The 12,726-nt window shown below is 32.9% G+C and overlaps 1 protein-coding gene across 1 annotated transcript in view; it reads right to left on the reverse strand.

Annotated features, from left to right (window-relative positions):
• The window catches only part of LRRC2 (leucine rich repeat containing 2), a 193,424-nt gene extending 184,081 nt beyond the window's left edge, over window positions 1–9,343 (reverse strand). The window contains exon 1 of the mRNA XM_051996718.1: window positions 9,215–9,343. The gene's annotated coding sequence lies outside the window, so the exon portion shown is untranslated. The remainder of the gene's footprint in view (window positions 1–9,214) is intronic.
• Between the last annotated feature and the right edge of the window lie 3,383 nt (window positions 9,344–12,726).

The following is a 12,726-nucleotide window of genomic DNA, read 5'->3' on the forward strand; positions in this document are numbered from 1 at the left end:
AACTTCTAGGCTCTGTCTTATCAGGAGCTATGAGTTGTCTTTCTGAAATATATATATATATATCCTATATTCACTTACCAATATACTCTAAGTTTGAACCCATATGTACCCATGGATTCAGTATATATTTGTAGGAATATATCCCCTATGTTTATAAGGCCAGGGAAAGTTTTATATAAACTCTTCTTACTATGTTGTCCTTGGCTAAGAGCTAATTAAAGGGAACTAGATGATACCAAAGGATACAGCACTTGATTTAAAGTCAGAAAGATCTGGGTTCAAATTCATCCTCAAACACTTACTGCAGCATACAAGTCATTTTACATGTGTTTTCCTTAATCCCCTAGAGAAAAAAATAGCAAACCACTATAATGTCATTGTCAAGAAAACTCTATGGACAGCTTTAGTGTGCTATGGAACATGGGATCACAAAGAGGTAGACACGACTGAGCAATAACAACAAAAACACATTGCTAATTATGTCTACTGACTAAATGTTAGTGGGAAGCCCAATTATAGTCATAAACTATGATAGTAGCTGTAACCCACCAAAAAGTTACCCCTAGAATCTAAGTGTAGTCACCCTCTAGGCATCCAGCCCACAATTGCAAATTTAAATCTCAGTACCCTGGAGGGAATGTTGCATATAAATGTCAATTATTATTTCCTGAATGTCTGATGCCTGTCAGAATTTCCTGATGCCACTTTTGAAAGACAGAGTAAGTTTTATGACAATGTTTGATCTTTAATGGTTCAGCCTTCCAGAAACATCTCTGAATGTTTCTGATATTTTACATGTTCTGAATCTACACACCATCATCTTGAGTGCACACTTGAAAGTCCAAGAGTGGTGATTGAAAGGCTGATTTGGGATCATGCTGTGATTCATTCACATAGTATCTTTTTCTCAGCATCAATTATCATACCACAGTAATGATGATAGATGTTGAAGAGGTATAGATTTAGCTCTATGAAATAAGGATCAATCTACACTAGCACACTATATATTTTACATAGGATTTTTGTTATTTCATGAGAGTTTTGTTATTTATTAAAATAAATATTTGATAAGTTATCCCCCCATTATTTGTTCCTTCTTCTAAAAGTCAAGCTGCAACTCTAAAATTCTGCTTGGTTGAAGATTCTAGGAAGTTGGATTTTAGATCATTGAGATTTACTGTACCATGAGCTCTCACTTTCTAAAATATAATTTATTTTCATGCCTCAAGGATTCATCAGTATGGATAACACCACCACCAACTTAAATCACAACCTTTTTCAATACTTCATCTATGGATGCCCCAAGGGAAGGCAAGCTACCTACAGAGATAGACTTATTAAGGGCAGGAAACAGTAACATCTCATTTTTACCATATACAGACATGACTGAGTGTGTTGGCTAGAAGCTCCGAAAATATTTAGGTTGATGGCAGAAGTTAAAAGGAATTTACCCACCCTAACTTTGCTAAGAATGGGAACAAAAGAACTGTCAACTGGGAATAGAGGGGAGCCTGTGGAATTAAGCAGAAAACATTTTAACAGACAACTTAAACAACTCTACAATAGGCATTTTTGAAGGAGGTCATCTAGATATGGCAATGGATCTGACTCATAAAGGAGCCAAAAAGTGTTTTGATAAGTTTCTAAAGTGTATTGTCCCAGGCAGTCTTGTGAAAGAGTTCTAGTAATTTTACCACTTCTTTCATCACCACCAAGAAGCCACAATCTAAGCAGAAAACTCCAGTAGATGGCAGCAGACATCCAACAGAACTGTGGACTTTGGACAGCGAATCCATCTTATAATCCCAGGGGAAGAGACACTGGGGGTGATAGGATGTCAAGGATATGGAAAAGTCTCAGTTCATGTCAAAATAGTTGTGAGAAGAATAACTGAGAAACAGTGTGACTTAGATGGTTGTGGGAAGGCAGAGAAGTGAAGGGTATTCCAGTTGTATGTCCCTTCTTCCATCCCAACAAACATGATTTTTTCAGGAACTAGTCAGTTTGTGAGAGTTTGTACCCTTTTGTGAAAGGGGAGTTGAAAATCAATCTACTACTTTATTTTTCTTTATTATGTATTTTACTATTCTAACTAAATATCTTCTTGTTTGATTTATTGTTCTTGCCTTTTTGTTTGGTAAAAAGAAAAAAAAACTCAATTGGAGATAAATCCACATTTGCATAATTATCATTACCCAAAATATCCCTACACTGAAACCTGGGGTAGCAAAGAGTTCCAGAGTCAAGTGGTGTTCATATTATATCTGTGATTTGATATGGCCAAAAAATTCATCACCTAGTGGCCAGCTGTAAATTTAGTTAGCTTTAACTTTAAACAATAGGAATACAATCCACAATCAGTCCCACAAAGAGTAGTACGATATTGTGAAAATAATATTGGCTTTGGAATTGATTATATCATTTGTACCTGTATAGCCTTGGAAAAGATATTTCACTATTCTGGGCCTGTTTCCTTTTCTGTGCAATTAGAAGTTTAAAAAGGAATCTCTAAGATCTCCAGTTATAAATCTATGATTTTATACTCTCTTTTTATAACTTAGATTAAAAAAAAAAATGTGTGGATCTCCCACAAATTTTTCAATTGGTTGCCTCTATGGTCATCAGTTCTGACATTCTTTTACTTGAAATTAGTTTTGTAACAACAATAAAAAATGCATCACCTGTTCTCCAGAGCAGAAATTCTTAAACTTTTCCTACTCATGACCCCTTTTCATCAGAGAAACTTTCGCATGATCCTGGTTATATAGCTATATAAGATATGTGTATAAATTAAATAGTTATTGATAATAAATCAAAATTAAACAACCCCTACACTCAGTTATGAGATCCTATATGAGGTCATGAACTATAAGAAACTAGGTCATAAAGAATATATCCTCAATATGCTATAATAAAGCCATATACATATATAAACCCATCATAAATAACTGGGATTAACAACATTTTTGTGAGTCTATTCTATAACATGTTTTTAAAAGGTAATGAAGGAGATAAGCCAGGTGATGAAATGGATAGAACTGTAAACCTGGAGTCAAGAAAACCTGAGTGCAAATGTGACCTCAAACATATAGTAGCTATATGACCTCATGCAAGTTACTTTTGCCTGACTCAGTTTCCTTATCTATAAAATGAAGATAATAACATAGCATCTTTCTACTAGGTTTTTTGTGATAAAATGATATAGTATTTGTGACATATTTTATAAACTTTAATGTACTATATAAATGCCATGTATTATTATAAAAATATTTCAATTATTTCTAAACATATTACCAGAATATCATGGCTACATAAATTTTTTTACCAATTTCCAGACTTTTTATGGAAGTCTGGCCAAGATTAATTTTTTTTTAATTTTACCATTTAAGTAGAAAGAGCAATTAATCAATAAGTATTGTGTGTTTTTTCCTCCCCATTTCAAAAAACTAAATTGACACCTAAAAAAATAGTAGGGATATGAAAATCAAATACTTAATTTTCTTCCTTCTGTATATGCTGACCATAAATGGCTTGCCAATATGGATAGGTAAATTTGCTGGTGTTTGTGCTGCTAAATATTTTATGCCCATCACTTTAATGTGGAGAGCTTAAAATACTCACCCCAATTTACTCCTCCAATTCCACTGACTTCTAGCTTTTATTGTTTTGCATTTTACCACTCTTAAATCCATCCACTTTAAGCACAGCTTAAATAAAGTGTCTAAGTCAAAGATAGGATGATTATACTCTTTTAGGAAATAATTCTCTTTTTACTATTGCTGTTCCTATGTTCCAAAAAATCATAAGAAAAACTTTGGATAGTACCAATACTTTCAATTATGTTTCAGTTAAGAAAATATTGTTTATACTATTATTTCTCTAAGCCATTGAAATTATAGGTCAACAAAAACGAAGCATACTTTTAACCTCCTGCCAGTGAGAAGGCAGACTTAAAATGCAAAGTGAGACATATGTTTTTGGACATGACCAATGGGGGATTTGCTTTGCAGGACTATGCATGGTTGCTATAAGATTTTTGTCCTTCCTTCCTTCTACATTTTCCCTCCCTCCTTCCCTTCCTTTCTTCCTATTTTCGTTCATACCTTCCTTTTTTATTTTCCTCCCACCCTACTTCCCTTAATTCCTACCTACTATTTCCTTTCTTATCTTTTGCTCTCTACCCTCTTTCCTCCATCCCTTTCTTCCCCTCTCTTTCTTCCTTCCCTTCTCTTCCTTTCCTTCCCTTCTTTCTTTCTTTTCTTCCTTTCTCTCTCCATTCCTTCATTGCTACCTCATTTCATTTCTTCTGTCCTTCCTGTCATTCATTTCTGTCTTCTTCCTTTTTTTCCCTTTCTTCTTTCCTTCTTTCTTTATTTTGTTCTTTCCCTTCTTATTTACTGTCTTTTCTTTCTTTCTTTCTGCCTTTTCTCTATCCCTTCCTTCCTTTCCTCTTTTTTTTTTTTTTTTACTGTTTAATGAGGGAATGAGGAAGAGGAAGAGAAAACAACTGCTTGCAAAAATAATTTAAATGAAACTGTAAGTCCAGTTTCTTCCCAAAAAATATAAATAAAAATAAGAACTCTACCTTAAAAGGTAAATAAAACAAAGGAGCTAACATATATGTGAACTGTTTTACTATTAGACTATTAAACACTTGGTTATTTTATTAATTGCATTTGGCATATAATGAAACAGATATATTTCATTTTTCTAAGAGTCCCTTGCTTCTAGGGTTTCTTCCTCAGCAAGCCTATTATTGCATCAGAAATATAGCAACACAAATCAATGAAGGTATGTGTTGGCAAATGGTTAAAAATAATGAACTGCATTTATAAAGAATTTTTCTGTGAATACCCAAAACACTTTTTCAACATTATTTCATTTTCACAACATTCCTGTCAAGCAATAATCTGTCCAATATGGAGCTCAATTTAGAAAGGCAATCTGTCAATACCCCGTCCACTACTCTATGGCTTCTGCTGGGTTATCAAGGGGATTGCAGTGATTCAATAATAAGAATGTCAAGTCATCTTCTCTTTCCTAACATAAGAAATCTAATGATATTCTCTCAGTACTAACTGCAACCAATTTAGCACTCCCCTGGGCCCCATTCTCTACCTTACTTCTTCATTTAGCAATACTTGTAAAACATTCTCAACATTATTATCTTCACTTTAAAAAGAGCTAAGCTGCAAAAGTCTCCTGATTCTGTTTTGATGTTAAAAACTTCATAAAACCTTTTAAATATGCAGAGTTGGGGGAAGAGTTTAGAAAGGAGAGCAAAACACGTATTCTAATAGAAAAGAGCCACACTACCTCATATGTTCAACTCTTATATAATCATATAATGTATCTAAACAAATGAAAAGAGCCAAAACTATGTTGGGGCAATGTAGAAAGAAAATCTGACTGAAAGAAAGATTCTTCCTTAGAATATGTTTTAATAGGAACCACATAGCTATATTATATAGTGATTAAATGAGGAAAACTTCTGACAAATCCTCCTTTATAATCTGAAAACAATAACAAATGTACTACATAAGGCAAAAGAATAACAAGTTGTTATTTAGTCATTTTAAAATGTTTGTGACCCCATTGATGTGTTCTTGACAAAGATATTGGAGTTTTGCCCTTTCATTCTCCAGCTCAATTTACAGATGAGGAAACTTGGGTAAACAGGGTTAAGTGACTTGCCCAAGGTTACATAGCTAGTAATGATGTCTAAGGCTAGATTTGAACTCAAGAAGATGAGTCACTATTTCTCATGGTTGCCCATAACAACAAAAGGGAAATTTTTGTAGAAAGAAAAAAAATAATCAATTGAAATAGAGATCTCAAGGCATTTACAATACAGAGGTAATAGTTACCATTTATATAGAGCTTTAAGGTTTGAAAAACATTGTATGTATATTATCTAATTTTATCCTTAAGACAGACCTACAAAATAGGTACTATTATCCCCATTTTGCAGATGAGGAAACTGAGAGGTTAAGTGACTTGTTCAGTTCACACACCTAATGAATGCCTGCAACAAGATCTGAATCCAGATCTTTATGATTCCAAATTCAATACTCTATCCATTGTTCCACTTTTTTTTCCATTATTTAATGCCATATTATAAAATAAAAGAAAGAGAATATAAATTTCTAGAAGGAAATAATACTTTTAGTATTAAATCATATCCCTAATAGAGAGAATAGGACAACTACAAAAACTTTCAGAGTAGCTTAGAAGCTTAATAAAAGAATTCAAGGAAGATCTCATACAAATAAGGATAGAAATGAAATTTCTCAAACAAGATTGCATAAAACAATTATTAAGCTGATAGCTTAGAATAGCTAATGGAAAAAATCTTAAATCAGCAGGCTCTGAGAAAGGGAAGAGCAGAAAGGCAACAAAAATGCTAAGCATAAAGAATGAATTATGACATATTTCAAAATAAAAAAAAAAATTGGCAGAAAAATTATACCTGGTTAAAAACAAACAAAAAGAATTATTGGCATGTCAGAAAAACATAATGAAGAAAATCTGAATGCTAATTTCAACAAATAAATAAATAAAATTCCACAAGTATTAGAAAGTAGGGAAGATGAATACAAATTGATTGAATCCATATGACACTATCAGAGAGGAACAGCAAGTTAAACTCATACAGAAATTTAATCCTCATGGCCCAGAACTTCATTACTGAAGTAATAAGCAAGAACAGAAATAAATTTGCATATCAAAAGACACTAATTCAAATCATACAATATTATTTTTGACGAAGAAATGAAAGAAAATGCTGGGACATAATATATTGAAAAGAAAAGGAAATCATCATGCCTACCAAAATAGCATATCCTGCAAAGCATATTATACTGCTTCCTAAAGGAAAGCTAGATCTTCAACAGAATCAAAGATTTTAATTTCTCCTGAAAAATAATTTTTTTTTAAAACCTAGACAAAGTAGTTAACATGTAAAATATCCAAAAAACAAGGAACTAATCAGATAAGCAAGTCCATATAGAAATAAGTAAGTAATTGTTAAATCTGAGATAGCATTCCCATAGAGAGGGAATAGTCAAAAGGAAACTAAAGGAAGAAAATGCAACAGAGGGATAGTGATTTTAATTTCTTTAGATAAGTGGTAGAAGACAAAGAAAGTCATTAAAAATAAGTGAATTGCATGGATTCAGGGAGTGGAAAGATTTTTAATCATACTCTTATTGACACTGGTAAAAGCAGTGTGAAAATTTTATATCCTTTGGCCTTTCCTTGTATAGTCAGAATTTAGCACAATGGCTATCATATAGTAAGTGCTTAATAAGTGTTATTGAATGGCTGAGGGCAATGGAAGGGAGACGAATACAGGGAAGGGAAAGGAATGTAGAGAGGAAAGGAGTGGAAAGAAGGGAAGGGAGGAGAAAGAGAGTGAAGTAGAAAGGAGAGAGAGGAGGGAAAAGAAGGGGAGTTAAAGGATCAGGATAATGAGTAGGAGGAAGCAGAGAAGAAGGAAAAAAGGAGACTGGAGGAGACAGGAGGAGAGGAGAAGGAAGAAAGGGTAAGAGGAAAGGAAAAGAAGAGACAAAAGAAGTCAGTTCTGAATAATAATTTGTGATAATTTTTTAATAAAAAGGCCTTTTCAAAAGTTGAAGACTGCTTCCTACTCACAGTGAAGTAATTACTTGTTTCCAATGGACACATTAGACAATAATGATAATGGCCAGCATTTACAAAGCCTTTTAAAATATGAAGAGTCCTTTATACAGAATATCTTATTTTAGCCTCAAGATATCACTGGGTTCAGTGACATTAAGTACTATAGATGTTTTATCCACAATTTTAAGGTAAGGACCAAAAGATCTAGAGAAATTAGATCATTTGTCAGTGTTCTCACAGCTACCAAGTGTCAGAAGATGCACTTGAATCCAGTTCTTCCTAGTGCCAAGTCTAGCACCACATGATACTCCTTTATTTGAAATTAATATTGATTTCTTCCTCTGTCCCTTCTATAATTATATTTAACAAGATTTATATAGGTAAAAAAAAAACAAAGTGAGATATGCAAATTTAGAGACATCTCCACTCCAAATATTTATATGAATTATGTGTGTGGTAGAGCCTGTGGTAGAGCCTTCCAAGCTCATATTGTTCTGATGAGCTACAGTGGAACTCACTGTACCTTGACCTCCAACATTTTGGTCCTCTTCAAGTACAAGGGACAACAACCATCACCTCCATGAGGAGAAAATGATGCAATTTGATCTTGCCATGTTACCAGAAATTTGTCCTAGGAATCTAAGTCATTTTCACGAATAACTATTATTAAAAAAAAAATGAAAAGTCAGATCTAAAGCCAGCAATTTGTATTTAAACTAAAGAGAAACTTGGAGAAAATCAATTTGAGATTTTTCTCCCACCACACAACAGATGAAGCAATTCCAAAGACCAGTATGAGAAGGATCAAGTGAATGCATTTAGATGTTAAGCTACAATGTGTCTTTTGTTGAACATAAGAGGATATTACACAGCAGTATTATTAATTCATAGTGCTATATTTTATGTAGGACTGCCAATTTATGTTAGGGGATAAAATTTTAACCCAAGCTAGTGGATGTAAAGTATTCTCTGGGATGAAAGAACTCAACTGACAATCATCGGTCATTTTCAGGGCATCAAGTGGGACACAAACTGAGTTGATTTATCTCCAAATGGGCAAAGCTTTACATTCAGAATTTTTTAATCACCCTTGCTTCCTAAAGCATAAAGTTTCTATATTATCTATTCAATTAGGCAGAAAGATTCACTAAATTTCTTACAAGATGCATCAACAGCTCTGATGAAATCTCCAGAATCCTATATTTATTATATCATTCTTTCCAACTCAATTATAAGTTCAAGACCAATATAAAAGTAACTGTGGACTTCATCTTCTATTTTTCTTTTGTATTTAGAAGATACAAAATAAGACTTGGTTCTAGGGTTACTAAAAAAGAACCTAGGAAAGTACAAATAACTCAGGTGAGAGGAGGCTCCCTTCAGAGATAAATACAATAGTTTTCAAGTATATAAGCAGTCACCACCCCAGTTCATGAGATACTGTCAGGACACTACTATGCATGCCTTTTATTCCCTTACATTTTAGTAACAACAACTCTGAATTGTCTGCTTCTCATTTCTCCCTGTAATGGTCCCTTGAAATCTCAACAAGATATCAAAAACTGCCACTTACCAGTAACTAAAGAATACCTCTGTCCAGCACTCCAGGTTGTACACAGCCAGCAGCTTAATTAGAGCCACTGAGGTTGTTTACAATTGCAAGAGCAAGTCCTGGCTCCTTGTGAACTCCAGTGTCTTGAACTTTGCAGCATGACTTGCCCTACGGCTTCGCTAATAGGCTATATTTGTAAGCTGATAACATGATCTGTGGTCTTAGAGAAGGGACATGTGCATGAAAAAAATATCCTCCCTCTATGACTCAACTCAGCATGAGACACAAGACTTTAATAGGAGAGTGTTATCACAGAGGAAATGATAAAGCCAACAGTCTGGGGACATGAAGCCTGAGGTTCTGTGGATTTCTCATACAGATGTGCAATTTTTTTTTTTTTCTAGAAAGAGAATGCATTTAAATTCTGAAGTCAGTTAAATACACGGAAGGGCTAGGAAGAAGATGTGGGAAAAAAAGAAATTTGCTGAAGATCCATGCTCTTAACTGTTTTCTAATAGCAAAAAAACAAGTAGATAAATATGGAAATAAAAAGCCAAGTGACCAAGAGATAAAAGAGGCATTTCCTTCAAAGCTCCAGAAAATAGATGTTGATGGTCTATTTATTGCAACATTATTGCTATTTCATGCATGGATTTTATATGAGTTCAGGCTTTCTATAGATATGTTTAATCTTAGGCAATAGTACTTTGCTGCTGTTTTCCATTGTAGCATATGAACTGTATTAAACTTGTGTACTTATCTCCGAAGTCACCTGGTTGGTAACAAAATAGAAGTCTCTTTAAAAAAAATGGAAGGAAAAAAATCCTTGTGCTATATAAATGTACATATGTATGTATTTTTTTCATATATATGCATATTGGACAGCCAGAATTTACAAGGTAATACAAGATATCTACAAAAACAGTTCTGGGTCTCTAATCTACAAAAAGACAAAAGAGAATATATAAACACTTCAGGATCAGAGATTATCAATTGGAAGGGACTACAAAGTCCAATGTCTTCCTTTTCCAGATGAAGAGATTGAGGCCCAGAAAGACTGACTTTCCAAAAACAACAAAGTTAACAGATTTAAGTGACAGAGATGAGATTTCAATACAAGTCTTCTTAATCCATATTGATTTATAAACTTTGGCTTTACCACACTTCCTCTCTTTGGAATTAAAAATTACACATTAGAATAACTATAAAATATAGTCTTATACTAACTAGATTAACAGAAGATGAATATAAATGTCAACTCAGAAGAAAAGCATTTAAGAAGAAAAATGAATATAGAGAAGGGGCAGTTAGTTGACATAGTGAATAGTATGCCTGGCCTGGAGCCAGGAAAACTTGAATTAAAATGTGAGCTGAGATACTACTAGTTGTGAGACCCTGGACAAGTCACTTAAGCCTGTTTGCCTCAGTTTCCTCATCTAGAAAATGAGTTAGAAAAGGAAATGGCACTCTTAGACAAGAAAACTATAAATGAGGTCACAAAAAGTCAGACATGACTGAAAGGACTGAATAATAACCAATCAAAACATGTCAGGCTTTACTCTAAATACTTTACAAATTCAACTCAAAATCTACATCTGTAAAGAAATTGGGGGGGAAGGAATAGGATAAAGGAATAACATGCAAGGTTTTGTAGATAACAGGAAAAGGATACGGAATGTAGAGTAACAGGAATGGAATAAAGAGAGAGGGAGAGAGGTGGGGAAGAAGATAAGGGAAGAATTCTTGGGGGACAAGATAGGTTAAGTGATAGAAAAGCTAGGAAGTGTGTAGAAGTAAAGTAGTCATCAAGGATAGAAAATAAGAGATACACACATGCATAATAATAATGATCAGGAGTAGAATTTAATAGAAAAAAAACAGATGTAAAAATCATTGATCTCAAACAAAGTCAGGGCTAAAATAGATTTAATATAAAGAGGACCAAATAGGGAAACTAGACTAAATATCAGCCATATTAATCAATATTGTTTTATACTAATATCATATTAGACAATATTAATTTAGCAAATTTAAATAACTAGATAGCATAAGGCTAGAATACTTTTGTGGATGAAGAAATTATGAGTTGGTGAATTTAGAAAAATATGGAAAGACTTGGAGTTGAGAAGGACAATGTTATGTTTCAGAGAAAATGAGGACAAACAAGCATAGTGCAGTCTTATATAGATATATGAATCTATGTTTCTATATATGTGTTGATTATAGATATAGCTATATGTAAGCATGAGTATATATTGTGTAAATATATAGTTATAAATATGTATATAAACATATCCATGTTTAATTGTATCATTCTTGAGGAAGAGGGGGCAAGGAGGAAAGAGGGAAGAAAGGTACAGAAAACAAAAGAAAACCCACAGGGAAGCAAAGAAAAAGTGGATAGCTCTGAACAAAATGGATAATATTTATTATATAGATTTTCTTAAAATGAAAAATTATTGTTTTATATTTTGAATCTTCTCATGTTCTGCTTTGCACATGGAAATGTTCTTTTTTTTTCTTTTTCTATTTTTATTTCTTTTTAATAAATAAATTATTTTTTTAAATAAAAGAAATCATCTCTTTCTGACTTCAGACCTGGCACTCTATCCATTGTGCCATCTAATTGCCCAAAAGATCCAAGTTGTGGGGATATAGGTACTAATATACTTCTAAAAGCAATGAAAACTTTTGAAGAACCTGGAAATTCACAACAGTCAAGAAAATGATGATGTACTTTGATCTGATCATTTTACCAGGGGGACTATGTTCCAAAACAACAAGTTATTTAATCTCTTTGAACCTCATTTTCCTTATCTCTTAAAGGAAGATAATAGTACCTTCTCTAGAATCTACCTCACATGCTAATATAGAGATTAATAAGGGTAATTAACATACATAAAATGCTTTACAACTCTTATACAGGGTATTCCAAAAAGCCTTAGTAAGATTTTAATTGAATAAAGCTTTAACATGTACTAAGATTTTTTCAAACATGATATATATCACTTATTATTTAAAGAATCTATATTTATACACATACACATTATGCATGCATTCATATGTGCATATGATCATTCATATTTTTAATCTATATATGAACATTTGTGCTATATTTATGTATACATATGCATAAATGTGTGTGCAAAGATATGCTGGAATATACTTATATATGGCTTCTGACATATAAGCAAATATAGTATATACAAGGTAAACTAGTTTAACTCTTTTTAATAATATTGTTATTTATACATCTCTTTGGAGTATGCAAAATACATACATTTATGAGCCAGGTAAGTGATTCAATAGATAGAGTGCTAAACTTGGAGTCAATAAGTCATAAGTTCAGATGTGACCTCTTTCACTTAATAGCCATGTGACTCTTTCCATCTTCTTTCTGCTCAGTTCATCATCTGTAAAATGAAGATAATAATAATAATATCTACCTACCTTCTGGGGTTATGGAGGATAAAATGAGATAATATTTATAAAATTTTTGCAAACCTTAGAAAAATGCTATATAAATTCAAGTT

The sequence above is a fragment of the Antechinus flavipes genome, chromosome 1 (assembly GCF_016432865.1).
Source record: "Antechinus flavipes isolate AdamAnt ecotype Samford, QLD, Australia chromosome 1, AdamAnt_v2, whole genome shotgun sequence".
Classification (NCBI taxonomy): domain Eukaryota; kingdom Metazoa; phylum Chordata; class Mammalia; order Dasyuromorphia; family Dasyuridae; genus Antechinus; species Antechinus flavipes.